Raw genomic sequence first — 15,428 nt, forward strand, 5'->3', positions numbered from 1 at the left:
ACAAAGAGTGAAAAATTGAAGGGGGTCTGAATACTTTCCGTACCCACTGTAAAGCAGAGATTAAAGAGAGGTACTACAACCAGCACACTACACTGCACCACACTCACTATAAGGAGGAGAACCCTTGATTAAACAATTCATATGAAAAATGCATTCATTAATAAAAAAAGAGAAAGGTCATCATCAACTGAAAAATAGACTTCCACACCAAAACCTTGATATCAACAGAGCAAATGGCTTACAGTTCTTTACAAGTTCTAATCTTTTTCATCACATTTTTCATGAAATGTGTGGACATTAAGAGTTTGACATAAGTATCTTGCATTTTCTGACAGCAGATGTAAACTGTTGAATGCATTTAACAGTTTCATTTAACCATTTACTTTGTGTAAATAATACAAAAAATGATAATGTAGAGCCATTAAAAATAAATATCAATAGTTAGTAATAGTTAAGGAATACTTTCTAATTTCTTCTCTTCAATCATTCAACAACAACAACAACGTTTATTTATATAGCACATTTTCATACAAACAATGTAGCTCAAAGTGCTTTACATGATGAAGAAAGAGAAAAAAGACAAAATAAATAATTAAAATTAGGGAACACTAATTAACATAGAATAAAAGTAAGGTCTGATGGCCAGGGAGGACAGAAAAAAAAAAAAAAAAAACTCCAGATGGCTGGAGAAAAAAAATTAAATCTGCAGGGGTTCCAGGCCACAAGACCACCCAGCCCCCTCTAGGCATTCTACCTAACATAAATGACCTTAATCACTCCTCATTGTATTCAGGGTTCTCATGGAAGAATTTGATGATGACAGGCATGTGGATTTCTGGCCTTTAATCCATCAATGTAGGATTCACACAGCTGGATACTAATACATTAAAAGCTACAGTGGTGTGAAAAACGATTTGCCCCCTTCCTGATTTCTTATTCTTTTGCATGTTTGTCACACAAAATGTTTCTGATCATCAAACACATTTAACCATTAGTCAAATATAACACAAGTAAACACAAAATGCAGTTTGTAAATGGTGGTTTTTATTATTTAGGGAGAAAAAAAAATCCAAACCTACATGGCCCTGTGTGAAAAAGTAATTGCCCCCTGAACCTAATAACTGGTTGGGCCACCCTTAGCAGCAATAACTGCAATCAAGCGTTTGCGATAACTTGCAATGAGTCTTTTAAAGCGCTCTGGAGGAATTTTGGCCCACTCATCTTTGCAAAATTGTTGTAATTCAGCTTTATTTGAGGGTTTTCTACCATGAACTGCCTTTTTAAGGTCATGCCATAGCATCTCAATTGGATTCAGGTCAGGACTTTGACTAGGCCACTCCAAAGTCTTCATTTTGTTTTTCTTCAGCCATTCAGAGGTGGATTTGTTGGTGTGTTTTGGGTCATTGTCCTGTTGCAGCACCCAAGATCGCTTCAGCTTGAGTTGACGAACAGATGGCCGGACATTCTCCTTCAGGATTTTTTGGTAGATAGTAGAATTCATGGTTCCATCTATCACAGCAAGCCTTCCAGGTCCTGAAGCGGCAAAACAACCCCAGACCATCACACTACCACCACCATATTTTACTGTTGGTATGATGTTCTTTTTCTGAAATGCTGTGTTCCTTTTACGCCAGATGTAACGGGACATTTGCCTTCCAAAAAGTTCAACTTTTGACTCATCAGTCCACAAGGTATTTTCCCAAAAGTCTTGGCAATCATTCAGATGTTTCATAGCAAAATTGAGACGAGCCCTAATGTTCTTTTTGCTTAACAGTGGTTTGCGTCTTGGAAATCTGCCATGCAGGCCGTATTTGCCCAGTCTCTTTCTTATGGTGGAGTCGTGAACACTGACCTTAATTGAGGCAAGTGAGGCCTGCAGTTCTTTAGACGTTGTCCTGGGGTCTTTTGTGACCTCTCGGATGAGTCGTCTCTGCGCTCTTGGGGTAATTTTGGTCGGCCGGCCACTCCTGGGAAGGTTCACCACTGTTCCATGTTTTTGTCATTTGTGGATAATGGCACTCACTGTGGTTCGCTGGAGTCCCAAAGCTTTAGAAATGGCTTTATAACCTTTACCAGACTGATAGATCTCAATTACTTCTGTTCTCATTTGTTCCTGAATTTCTTTGGATCTTGGCATGACGTCTAGCTTTTGAGGTGCTTTTGGTCTACTTCTCTGTGTCAGGCAGCTCCTATTTAAGTGATTTCTTGATTGAAACAGGTGTGGCAGTACTCAGGCCTGGGGGTGGCTACGGAAATTGAACTCAGGTGTGATACACCACAGTTAGGTTATTTTTTAACAAGGGGGCAATTACTTTTTCACACAGGGCCATGTAGGTTTGGGTTTTTTTTCTCCCTAAATAATAAAAAACATCATTTAAAAACTGCTTTTTGTGTTTACTTGTGTTATATTTGACTAATGGTTAAATGTGTTTGATGATCAGAAACATTTTGTGTAACAAACATGCAAAAGAATAAGAAATCAGGAAGGGGGCAAATAGTTTTTCACACCACTGTAATTGCAAAATACACTTTCTTCCTGCAAAGTTCACATTTGTTTATCACGATAAGCACAATCTAACCAGAAAATACGTAGTACCTCTGAAAAAACTATCATCTTTACACACTTTGACCCATATATTGCATAAAAATGACCAGAGATTATTCAAGTACTAACTGAAAACCAGATGCATTACTGCCTTTTAGAGTACAACACTCGATTTGTTAAACATGGGCACAAAAATAATTACATAAAACCAAAGACAGAACATGCTTTACATCTGAAACTTATGGTTAAAAAGACATTAAGCTTCTTCAGAAAACATAAGAACCAAGTCACTTAAATGTTCGTAAATGTTTATACTATGAGAAAAGCTTATATTATTCCAACAAACTTTGAAATTCAGTTGCAACTTCTTGTCAAAAATCCTTTCTAAAATAGAAACTAGTGCCTACAGCATTATCAAATACATGAGTGTCACTACCTGAAAAATTAAAAATAACTACAACCTTTCCAAAAACATAGTGCTTGCAATGAATACATAAAACAAAGCTTTGCCTGTAAAGAAGTTCATGTTGATCCTTGTCAACTGATGCATCTGCAAAACGCAATGTTTGTAACTTAAAGTAAGTGAACAGAAACAAACCTGATTTTTCTTGCAGCTGCTTATTGTATTTGGAATATATGTATCGAAAACAATGCATTTTCTTTAGACTGGACTTAAATTTCCAAACAGTATTTTCAAGGAAAAGTCTAAGCATCCCATCCATACCCAAAACCATCATATTTCAGCATTCAAAACCAGGACTATGACTGAGATAGGCTATTTATCCAGTGTCATGTCCATTTTTATTTCATTAGCATAATTTTGGTATTTAAAGAAAATATGGTTAATTTTACCTGGAACTGGTATATTAGTCTTTCCATCTATTTTGTGAACAAACTAGGTCCACTACTGAATCTAGAGGAGTCAAAGTGAGTCAGTGGTAGATGTGAGGAAATTGGAGTAAAAGATCACACAATCGCAAGATGTAAGTGTGTACACATACACGTGCAGCCATACAGGTAGCCAGCTCCCAATCAGTCACATTGGGCCAATTATAAGTTGACGCTCATTCTGGGATTTAGTGGAAACTAGATGACCAGCAGAATCTATAAACTACACAGGAAACACTGACCATGTGAAGAATACAGATCACTGAGAAATAAACTGAAGAGGGTAAGACTTTGCGTTAAAACATTTATCATCAATCATGTTATGGCTATTCAAAGGTCAAAATTTGACAAAACTCACTCTTAAATCCACAAAACCATGCTGACTTTTTTTACAAAAATTTTTGAAGGCTAGAATTTCCAATGCCAATTTACAACAAACTATGCAGTGTCCAGGATATTATAGCAAATGGGAGAAATAATGGCTTCTTTTTGACACCAACTTCAGTTTACAATGGTTACAACTAAGACAGTAACCAATACTGAGCTAATACCTAATATCAATTGTCAAGGAGGATGTTTGGGATTATGTACTTATACGTAAATCTACATGGCACCTGCTTTTGTTCCACAGTAGAAAAAAGCACCCTTTATCTTGTTCTGACTTAAGAGTTTTGTTTTTTTAAACAAAGCCACAAATTTAAAGATTTTGCAACTGTTAAAAAATATGCCAGCTATCTTGCTGAACCTACAGTTTCAAGCTATGTTTCAACACAAGGACTTAACTGTGTCACACTACTATTTATTAGTAATTACTGTACAGTGTGCTAAGTTGTTAATAATTTTGCTAATTATACTTGTAATTAGTTTACAGAATGTACTTTTGCAGCCAACATTTTCTTCCACTTATATTACTTAAGTTTTAAATTGTTTTCTTAGAAACCATAACTCTAAGAGCCTAATTTGAGGACTGTTTTAAGTATTTGCATATTTTTTTCCCATTTAAAATACAAACTATTTTTGTAAAAGCCCCCCCCCCCCCCAAAAAAAAAGTAGTCAGTATTAATGAATCATTATACACTAATTCTAAGAAGTTTACATATTCTCTCCATAAATGTCGGTCTGAATTCATATAGGAAAGACTCCTGTATTAAGTTAACTTGCATCCCTAGGTAGGTCCAGTATGTGTAAGCACGGACATACTATAGATATGAACGTGCTCCGATACTGCGTGGTAACTGTTTTCACTAGGATTGATGCTTGTCCTGTGTTTAGTGTTTCTAGGATAAGGTCAGATTCTTCACAACCAAGTAATGTAAAAAATCAGGTTTTAAAAATGGAATATATAAAATGCAGAAATTTCAGGAGATTCAAAAGACAGCAGTTTGAACTACAGGAGTATGGAATGGTTTGAGTGAGAGACGGAGAACACAAATGGACCAAAACACACACCCCGAGCACCTTGTTGGTCAAATGAAGGAATGATGGATTTGCATTTGCATTGTTTACGGTAACAAATTAATATTTTGATCTGTGGATTCATTTGAATCCAGAGAATATTTTACCAAACAAATGGTCTGGAAAACAGTTTTACCAAACAAATGGCAGACCACATTCAATATGCATAAATCAGATTAAACCAAATAAATAATCAGATAACTTCTCTTAAGAGATATGCCCACTCATAATTCGTTTGCTTTGTTCTGAATCAGGGGACGTTTCATTTTCTTGTTTCAAATTACCTCAGTTTCGTTTCACACTGCAAACTATCAAGCAAACTAAACATATCAATAAACATCCCAAGGATGTTTCATAGACTTCTTTCATTGGGCAGAAAATTTTTTTGCCAGGGGAAAAAAATATCATGGCGGGTATGTGTGCGCCACAGCATTTTCCATAATTATCTGGAAAACTACTTGAAAATGATGCAATAAAGTCTATGCGCTGAAGGACACATTTCAAATAACTGAGAACAACAGAAGACAGGCTCTGCTGATGGCATATAATGATGTACTTCAGGTTTATTACAGTAGACTTTTCATGTAACTGAATGATGTTGCATACTTGCTCTCCAGTAGCCACAATATGAATGTAACCTCAAGTTAGTTTATTTCAAATCACATCTCTACTGTCTTAACTACTATACATATTTGTAATTAATGTTTACTTTGGAATGCTTGATTAACATTGAATTTGAATCACTGACATGTAAGTGTTAGTTTGTGCATTAAGTGGGCACTCAAATTGCATGTCTGGTGCATCTGTGGTGTAAGATTATGACGTTTGACTGGCGATCACACAAGATTGTGGGTTATTTCTTGACACTTTCTTGCATCCATCCCCCAGCCAGACGACCAAACATTGTCAAATACTGTCTGATCATGTGCACGAATGGCTCCAAGACTGACTCAGGTGCTGCTCTGATTAAGCGAGTGATTTTGCATTGGCAATCCTAAGTTGTCCCTAGTGTGTGCTTGGTGTGTGGGTGTGTGTGAGTGTGTGTGTGCCCTGTGGTGGGCTGGTGTCCTGACCGGGGATTTGTTCCTGCCTTGCGACCTGTGCTGGCTGGGATTGGCTCCAGTACACCCCTGTGATCCTGTGTTAGGATAAAGCAGGTTGGACACTGACTGACTGACACTATTCCAGTGGAGGTGCAAGCTGCCTCTATTCTTGCGTTTCTTGCAAAAGCAACCTTCCAGAGAGAACCTACAAACAGAGCAGAAGCATCTTACCCTATTCTAAATTCAAACTTGGCTGGCTATAATTGTATTGTCTTCACAGTTCTAACAGTTTACCCTATAATAAAGCAGCTCAGGGTTCAATTAAGAAAGTGTTTGAGGGAAAACAGGATTATTTTTTTGAGCAAAAAACTGCGACAATGTTTTGATATGAGCATCTTCAGCGAATGAACATGAAAGGAAACATTAACATTCTATTTAGAGTCAGGTCATCTGCCATTTCATTTTCCATTTTAATAAAGTTAATCATGGGTTATTTCTTGCAATTTACATGGAAGTATATCTTATCACATAAGGATTTTTCAATGAATTATTTGGATGAAATCAAAATGCTCATTTTCATACGCTAAGACTTAAGATGATTTGTGGTTTATAAATAGGTTACAAGTCAAAACAATTAATGAACACTTTCATAGAGATATTTTATAAATCACTGGTAAAGATTTTTAGAAAATAATCATACATTCAAAATTTGGACCACTCTATACACATTTTTAGAAATGAGACCTCTTGATTCTGACTTGTATTTCACACAAGATGCAAGCCTGTCGTTTACAATACATGATGTTATAAGAGCAAATTAGCTGGCATTCTGCTCTGAGAATGTAAAACTAAGACACTAGTGATAATTTGCTGCTGTTTAAAATATATTTTTGCTTCATTGTGTTTGCCTCGTGATAAAACAGTAGGAAGAACAAAAAGCTTATCCAGTTTATGAATACATGGTATATTATTTAACTATATTATTTATTCTGCAAATGCTGTAGACAAACAACTAATGACAATGATCTACAGTTCCCAGCTAAAGACAACCGGTAATTTTTTCTGTATATTTTAACTGCATGCATCTACAGCAAACAAAATTTGAAAGGCGTCATTTTTAAATAACACTATTGTATAAAAAAAATTACACAGAAGAATTCAAGATAGTAAATTGGCTATTTTCTCTCAACACACATTCAATCATTCCTTTGCCAAACCTGAATAATCATATTTCAGGGTTGTGGACAACTACGGAATATACCAGCAGCTTTGGGCCCATAGCAGCGAAACACTTTTAAATTTGAACAATTTAAAATATTACTTTAAAATGAATAATGGGGAAAAAATTGGCTAGCTGGCTCCCCTTGCAATTACAACATAATGTATAGGAAGAATCTTGCACAAACAACCTGATAAACCTAATCAGTAAAATGGTGTTGCATGTTTGCAGGTTTCTCCTGCCTAAACTTGGGTATTTTGCTGTGTCCTGCATTCCTGTCACAAAATAAACTGAATAGACTTGCATGGCCTCTGGTATGCGTGCTTTACACCTGACAAAGCTCAATCAAGCACCTTGCTTTCTACACATTTAGCACTAACTGACAAATACAGGGATAACTTATACACACAAAAAATTAAAAATATGAAATTTTAAATTAAAAGTTGAATCATTTTACATATAAAAAGCACTGGCAATATTTCATAAAAACATATGTTTCCGTAGTGTAAAGCCAGCGCTAATGTATTTAGTGCCCCTTTTGCTATAGCCTAGGCAGAAACTAAATGAATACTCTATAAATAATCCTTTAATACAGTAGCTGAAAACAGTTTAAATATTTTTGTGAACTAAAAAAACATTATTAATGTGCTCTTAATAAAAGACTTATAGCAAACACACCTACAAAACCAAAATATGAAAGAATGACTAAATGTACTCTGACAAATACCCAGAATTTTATAAAACTCTGCAAGGGAAATTTCTGAAGAGCATACTTTATTTTGCATAAATGCCAAAAATGACTGTTAAGCATTAGCAAGTCGTCTGTAAAAACAATGTGTTATTTTGATATTTCAAACAATTGGACAAAATGTGCAACTTCACCAGTCTTAACTACTAAAATCACTCTACAAAATATTCATGTTTTGCCTACTGCTGTTCCTTGAGTAGCATGACAATACTGTATGACATGATAGGAAATGAGGCCAGCAAAATCATTTCTCACAGCTTTTGTCTCCACTGTTTAGTTTATTGCCAAGTCTCAAAATAGTTATGTTGGCAAAGCAGTTTGACAAGTTGCCGCTTTACAACATGTGACTGACCAATTTCATGATCCATGCACTAGATATAAATAAACAACTTTGTTGGGCCTTAAATTTAATTGCCTCACACCATAACTGTACTTTATACAATTTAAGAAGATGGTTAAAAATACACACACACACATCTACATCTGTCTGTCTATATATATTCATGGCATGAATGTAATTACCCCGATCTACATGCTGTGCGTACTCTTTGCATTATTTGACAGTAAACTATTTCAACCATATATATATATATATATATATATATATATATATATATATATATATATGGATAGCGCTTTGAGTACTGAGAAAAGCGCTATATAAATGAATTATATATATATATATATATATATATATATATATATATATATATATATATACACACACACACATATATATAATAGATAATACATTATTATTTAGGTAAGCAGTGTGGTGTACAGGTTAAGGCTTTGGACTTCAAACCCTTAGGTTGTGTGTTCTAATCTTGCTACTGACACTGGGTGACCACCAGCGAGTCACTTCACCTGCCTATTCTCCAACTGAAAAACACAAACAAAAGACACGCCACCAAGAGTATCTCAAATGCACAATAACATTTATATTAAATTATATTATATAACACATATATATAGTGCACTTTTCTTACAACGCAATGATACTTCATCCATAAATACCTCATCAGACCACAGTTTGAAAGTGAAACAGCGACAAATAACATATAGATTCATAATACATGCATACATTTCTTAAATCTGTGTAATTTAATTGCAAGAAAGAACAACTGAATTTGAACTATTGGAAAAGAAAGTGACATATCCTCCCAATGCACCTCACCCACACAACCACCCTAATCAGAGAAAAGAAAACAAAAATTATGCCTGAGCATGTGTGCACAAAACCAAAACAGGCCCCGCAATTCATGTTACAGCATTTAAAAGACTCAAATGATTAATACACAGGATGACATAAATCAAGGATCTTATTCTTCAAGGACTCTGTCATCTACAAGAAAGCAAGCAACAGTCTTCTTTTAAAATATAGAATACTTGATAACAACGATGGCCATTAAAATAAAACATCCGTGAACACTAACATGCAAAATGTGACTTTTACTGGGTAGAGGCAAACATTTCAATAATTCTAGCATTCTCTCTGCTCAAATTAAAATGCATATGTCAAATGTATATTTTGTGACTGCAGGAATGATGTAAAGTGCAACTATGGCATAGTAAAGAATATGTATTTTAAATTAGATTTGAATTAAAGTGAGTTTGACAATGTTGCATGGTATATCTAAAAAGAGTTTCATTAAAATTGGACACACTTAACTAAAAAATTAATAAATAAAACACAAAGACGAATTCCAACTTTACAAATATGTCTTAAAGCTGAATATACCTTATATGCTGCATTTCAATTTACTGAACCCACATTTTCCATGACAGAAGAAATGGGAAGGGCAGGCTGCAGTTAATGTGATCCAGCCTCACAACTGCACAAGTCTGGGTTCAAATTCCAGCCAGTCAATCTGTCTGTCTGTACGTGTTTTCCTCTCACACCCCAGAGGCATGTGATAGGTTAACTGGAGGCTTTAAATTGTCCTGCATGAGTGACTGTGGGTGTATATGTTACACGCAATGTATGAAAAGCAAGTATTCTATAGAATGCCTAGTGTAAAAAGCAGGTATTATATAGATTTCCTAGGCATTCTATATAGACATTCTACAAAATGCCTAATTTCACACATTGCCAGTAACCTGCACATCTGTGAAATACTCTGTCAAAATAGGATCATGCCTTTCATCCAATGCTGCCAGGATATGATTCAAGTCAATACAGACCAAATACTGGATTAAAAGCATTCAGTAAAGGGATGGATGGAAAACACAACCAAAGCCTACCACAAAAGAATCCAGTGCCAGCCAGAAAGCAGCCTCAGGTGCTTTACTAGGAAAGTCCCAAGTGTTATACATTTTTCAAGAAACTATACTGCACGTACATATATATTTATAGATACAGTAAGTGTGCATATGTGTTTTAGACAGAAACCATACACATAATGTACAAACCTATAATGTGTGTATAATGTATGACTTCCATTAATTTTCAGATAGGGTGTCTTCCCATCAAAGGCCACATTCAAGTAAGTATACACACACACAGAGTAAGCCATCTAACAGGCGCTTCTTTGAGATAAGAAAGAAAAAACACAGCACCAATACAAACTTTCACATATACATCAGTAGAACATGCAAACGCCTCACATAAAACATCAATGTGGGAATTCAAATCCAGGCTCCTGAAGCTACAAGACAGCAGTGCCAACCACGGAGCTATCTTTGTGAAATATAAAACAGCAAGTGGGTGTGTGTGTGTGGACAACTTTGGGAAATACAAAGTGGGTTGATTTAAAACTCACTTTATTTATGATTTATTGAAGATGGTTCTAGGCTTGCAAGAAAAAGCAAAATTAGAATGTTGTTTTAAATAATTTCTCCCAATACATTTTACACATCAATTTCTATTCAAAATAGAAATGGTTCTTCTGTGGGGGAGTTTATTACTGATATGCAAGTTGTGTGTTCAAGACAAACCCTGTTTTCTAAACAATTACAATGATTTATGGAAACCACAAACCAATTAAAATAATACACAGAGAGAACCAGAAATCTTGTTTATATCATTGTCGATTATCAATTTTCTGCATGAGAAGAGCTGGTTCGGACACAAAGCAAAAACCAACCCGCTGTCTGTCCATAGTGGACACACCCATACTGGGCCAGTTTACAATCTCCAATCAACCCGATATGTTAAAACTACATTCAGGCACAACCAGGCCTTAGATCAGAAAACAGGGACCAGGGATTGTGAAAAGTGCCACTGTGCCAACTTAAAAGAACAATTTTTAATTCCTGGTTAAAAACTGTGTTCCAAAATAAAATGTTTTGACTTGGATCAAATCCTAAATAACTGGATTTCTATTATAAACTCCTTTTCAAGCTCATTACAGTTATTCTAACAGAGGAGTTCCAGCCACTTTCAACTTTTGTTTTGTTACAGCTTCTAACGGAAGAGACTGCTTTTGGTTAATTTAAATGGATGTGCTTCTTAAGACTCAGACTTTTTAATTGATTGTTTCCTTATTAACTAGCACCTAAACAAAAGCAAGCCAACATAACCTAAGATGGGGACCTCAAAACTCAACATATTTCTTAAACAGAAGCCCATTCTTGATGTTACTGAAACCGGTTATTTAATTCCACAGTTTGTTGGTGCTGATACTCCAGCACACAAGACATTTTCAAAACTGCAGATGATCTTCTTTCAGAGGACACCATCAAAAATTTTTGTGGACCAAAACAGACTGGTATTTCTCAGACTTTCACCAGATGGCCACACCTGTGCAAATCAGATCAGGTTATCTTGTCATGTTGCCTCATCCATCCATCCACTACCCAACCCACTATATCCTAACACAGGGTCACGGGGTCTGCTGGAGCCAATCCCAGCCAACACAGGGCGCAAGGCAGGAACAAACCCCGGGCAGGGCGCCAGCCGACCACAGGTCATGTTGCCTCACTTTGGATGAAGTTATTGTTTGATTGCTGATTAAGGAAAAAAATAATTGAGAGTTGAGTCTTAAAAAGCAGATCAGTTAAAACTGACGTTAAAAAGTGTTTCCTCGTCGATGGTAACTGGCAAATAATTCAAGTGGTAGGAATGAAAACCTAGAGCCACTGTAACTCCCCAGGAGAACAGTTTGACATCCCTAGACTACACTGTTATATATTAATGTGAGTTTTACACTTTTTTTTATTTTAATTCTGTGCTCGGTTTTTAGTTTTTTGCAAAAACAATTTGCACCTTTGTAACTGCTTCTTCAGCAACACATTTTTATCTTCCCTCCCTTTAAATGTCACCCTTACAGATCTCCTCAAACAAGAGTAATTTTATTTGCGCGTCTAAGCCTTCATAGAGGAAATTATTAGCAAATGCAAATACCTCATTGCATTTTCATGTTCTACGTTAAATACTTCTTTGCGAAACTCTTTTTGAAAAAGCCCTCTCTACAGTACATGTGACACCTAACTGGCGACCAAACATACTAAACAGGATCACACAATTGATCGATGTCATCACCTTTCTAAGTAAATGTAACTAACCATCAAAACATGAATAATCCTTCTCTAACATTATGATTCTTTGCATCTTGAAATGTGAGTTAAAGCTAGTGCAGTGTACTCTGACAGTATCATACGCATATTTTAGTCACTGATTCTGTTACACACACACACACACTACTCGCTTATAATTAAAAGCTGTTAAAAGACGACGATTGTGAATTAAAGCCCTACCCTCGTAAATCAATTCAACTGACGACACACGTAAAGAAGACGGCGATGCCCCCCGACACTCCCGCCCCTTCCCCAGTAAATACTGCCCAGAATTACTGCTAACATCCGCAGGCGTTTGTACCTTTATTAAAAAAGGACTCGGCCACCTGTAAGCGTGTTTATCGTTTCCACAGTCAATCCAACCATATTTAATTTGCGATGGCTGGAGGATCGAGGCGTTACGTGTGCCTAATGCTCAAGCAGAGTCCTCTCGTTGAGCACCTGCTCGGACGGACATGCCGAGCTCGCGCTCTTGATGTTTTCTTTTCTCTGCTCCCTTCCGCCACTCCATTCATTTTGACAGCCTGCCTCGGCACTCCTTCGTTCAGTACGACTAAAGCACCGTGGCCTCGGCCCCGAGCAGGTACACGCCTTGCCCCGCTGCTCAAAGACAACACTTCGGCCCCTCAAACTTTCGCCCGCACCAGTCGCTTCACTCCCTATCGACTCTCCGCTGACTTTGTTTACAAGCGCTTTTTTCTTCATTATTTCGCAACCACGAACAGCGAATGCCAGTCTGCCCCGTGCTACTGTTTTTGTTGAGCAAGTTACACAAAAGCGACAACACGTGCATGTCTACAACCAAAACAAACGAACGCGGGTGTACTTACCGGGTTTTCCACGAACGACCCAACGAACTACAGCTTTGCCAGCGCCTCCTCACTCACTCGCGCTGAGCTCCCTGTGTGTCTCTCTGTCGTCGTACATCGCGCACGCGCGCGAACGCCGCCTGCTACGCACTTCATCGTCAGACTGCGCGCGCCCGCCAACCGCCTACTTCCGGCGCTCTTCCGTCTAGTAACCACGCGCGCCCAAGCGGTGCTTCAGTTCTCAGCAGGAGCGGCGACAGATGATACACAGACCTCAGGCTTGCTGAAGAAGCAACCTCTGCAGGAGCAGGGTCATTGCACCGGCAAGACATGGAACGAACCGACAGATATAAACAAACAAATATTGTGGAAAATGGAACCCAGGCAGCAGAGCTTATACACTGGCAAAGCAGCACTCATAGGAGTTGGAATACTTCACACTGTCAAAACGGCAAAATCTGCACCTTTCCAGCATGGAAGAACGTACATTTGCCAACCAGCGCCCCCTAGAGATGGGGAGATTAAACAAGGACGGTACTTTCCTAGGGAGGAGATCTGCACACAAATTATACCCATCATAGCAGGCATCATACTGTCTTAATCTGAGAGAGAGAGACCTTACACTGGCAAACCAGCACCACTTGGAGATGGGGAGATTAAATAAGGACCATACTGTACTAGGGAGGAGAACCTGCGCTCAAATTCTACCATCACAACATGCACCATACAATCTTAGTCTGCACCCCTCAGTAAGAGAGAGACCTTACAGTGGCAAAGTAGCACCACCTAGAGGTTTGGAGATTAAACAAGGACCATACTGTCCTAGGGAGGATATTCTGCACACAAATTATACCCATCATAGCAGGCATCATACTATCCATATTACTAACCGAGAATGCTAAACCGGATGATGGACGCAGGCACATCCGGCAATGGGCCGTAGCTGCAAAAAGACGTACTGCGCAGGCGCAAAAAGAGTCCGCGAGAGTCGGCTGAGGAGCCGAGAAAGGCGGACAAAAGAGGGCGAGAGAGGCGGATGAGGGGCCGCGAGAGGCGGACAAGACCACAGAAAAAAGGAGTGAGCACAGGAAAAATGGAGAAATGAGGAAACGCAGGCAAAGCACGAAACACATTGCACACGAGACTAGACCCCAAAAAAAAAAAAAAAAAAAAAGAGGCTCGCGCACAACAGCAAGGCCCCCCCCCCCCCTACAGGCACCGGACGGGACACACACCAAGAGGGGGATTCAACAAGCCCATGGAACACAAAAAAAAGAACACAAAACCACCCCACAGACCCTACAAGCAAGGGACGGGACACACACAAAGAGGGGGATTCAACAAGACACAGGAACACAAAAAGAAAGAAGACGCTCGCGCAACAACAATCCTCAACCCCCCCCCCACACACACACATCCATAAGAAGTGACACCCAAAGCCACATATTCTAAAGTGAACATCAACACCTTCACACTAGACAGCATAGGTGTCAGCATTGGTGGATCTCCTTACAATAAAGCACTATTAACCGTTCAACTGCAGAAAAGGAAACATATTAACAGTAACTGCGATCCTCCTTATTACTTATCCATATTTCGCATGCTGAGAAAGAAACAAGTCATGAATACACGGTCACGGGTACAAAACGAAAAGGAAAGGATAACAGAATCAAACACACGAACACGACAGAAACAACAAAATAGACGGCTATGCAGCATAGGTGGATCTCATTACAATAAGGCACTATTAACCGTCCAACCGCAGAAAAGGCTCCATATTAACAGTGAGTGCAATACTCCTTATTACTTATCCATATTTCTAAAAGAAAAAATGACTCGACTCCAAAAACGCAAAGCTCAACTAAAGCTTCTAACTAACGATGTACCTAAAAGTAAAAACTTTATGAACTGCATTAGATCCTACAATAATTCATTTAATATGCACAAATCTACATCCTAGATCCACATGACGCAAACTATCAATCAAAGTGCTGCATCGCAACAGGCACGGATTCAAAACGAAACACCTCCCGTCTCAGACATACGTTAATGGCAGCGAAGGCTACAACGGGCTTCTCACACAGCACAGGCAAATCGATTACAGCTCCAAAACAACACGTCCCAAATACTACACATGCAACAACGCGCCTCTCAAACGGCACAAGCAAAACATACACTAGGAAAATTCATTCGGATTAATGAA

General features: G+C 38.0%; 1 protein-coding gene across 3 annotated transcripts in view; it reads right to left on the bottom strand.

The window, feature by feature from the left end:
- The window catches only part of stat5a (signal transducer and activator of transcription 5a), a 234,063-nt gene extending 220,674 nt beyond the window's left edge, over positions 1-13,389 (bottom strand). Inside the window, exon 1 of one of the 3 annotated variants that reach the window (XM_028819816.2) lies at positions 13,247-13,389. The gene's annotated coding sequence lies outside the window, so the exon portion shown is untranslated. The remainder of the gene's footprint in view (positions 1-13,246) is intronic. The other 2 variants (XM_051918839.1, XM_051918838.1) reach the window with 2 other exon arrangements.
- Positions 13,390-15,428: the final 2,039 nt, after the last annotated feature.

The sequence above is a fragment of the Erpetoichthys calabaricus genome, chromosome 14 (genome assembly GCF_900747795.2).
Source record: "Erpetoichthys calabaricus chromosome 14, fErpCal1.3, whole genome shotgun sequence".
Taxonomy (NCBI): domain Eukaryota; kingdom Metazoa; phylum Chordata; class Cladistia; order Polypteriformes; family Polypteridae; genus Erpetoichthys; species Erpetoichthys calabaricus.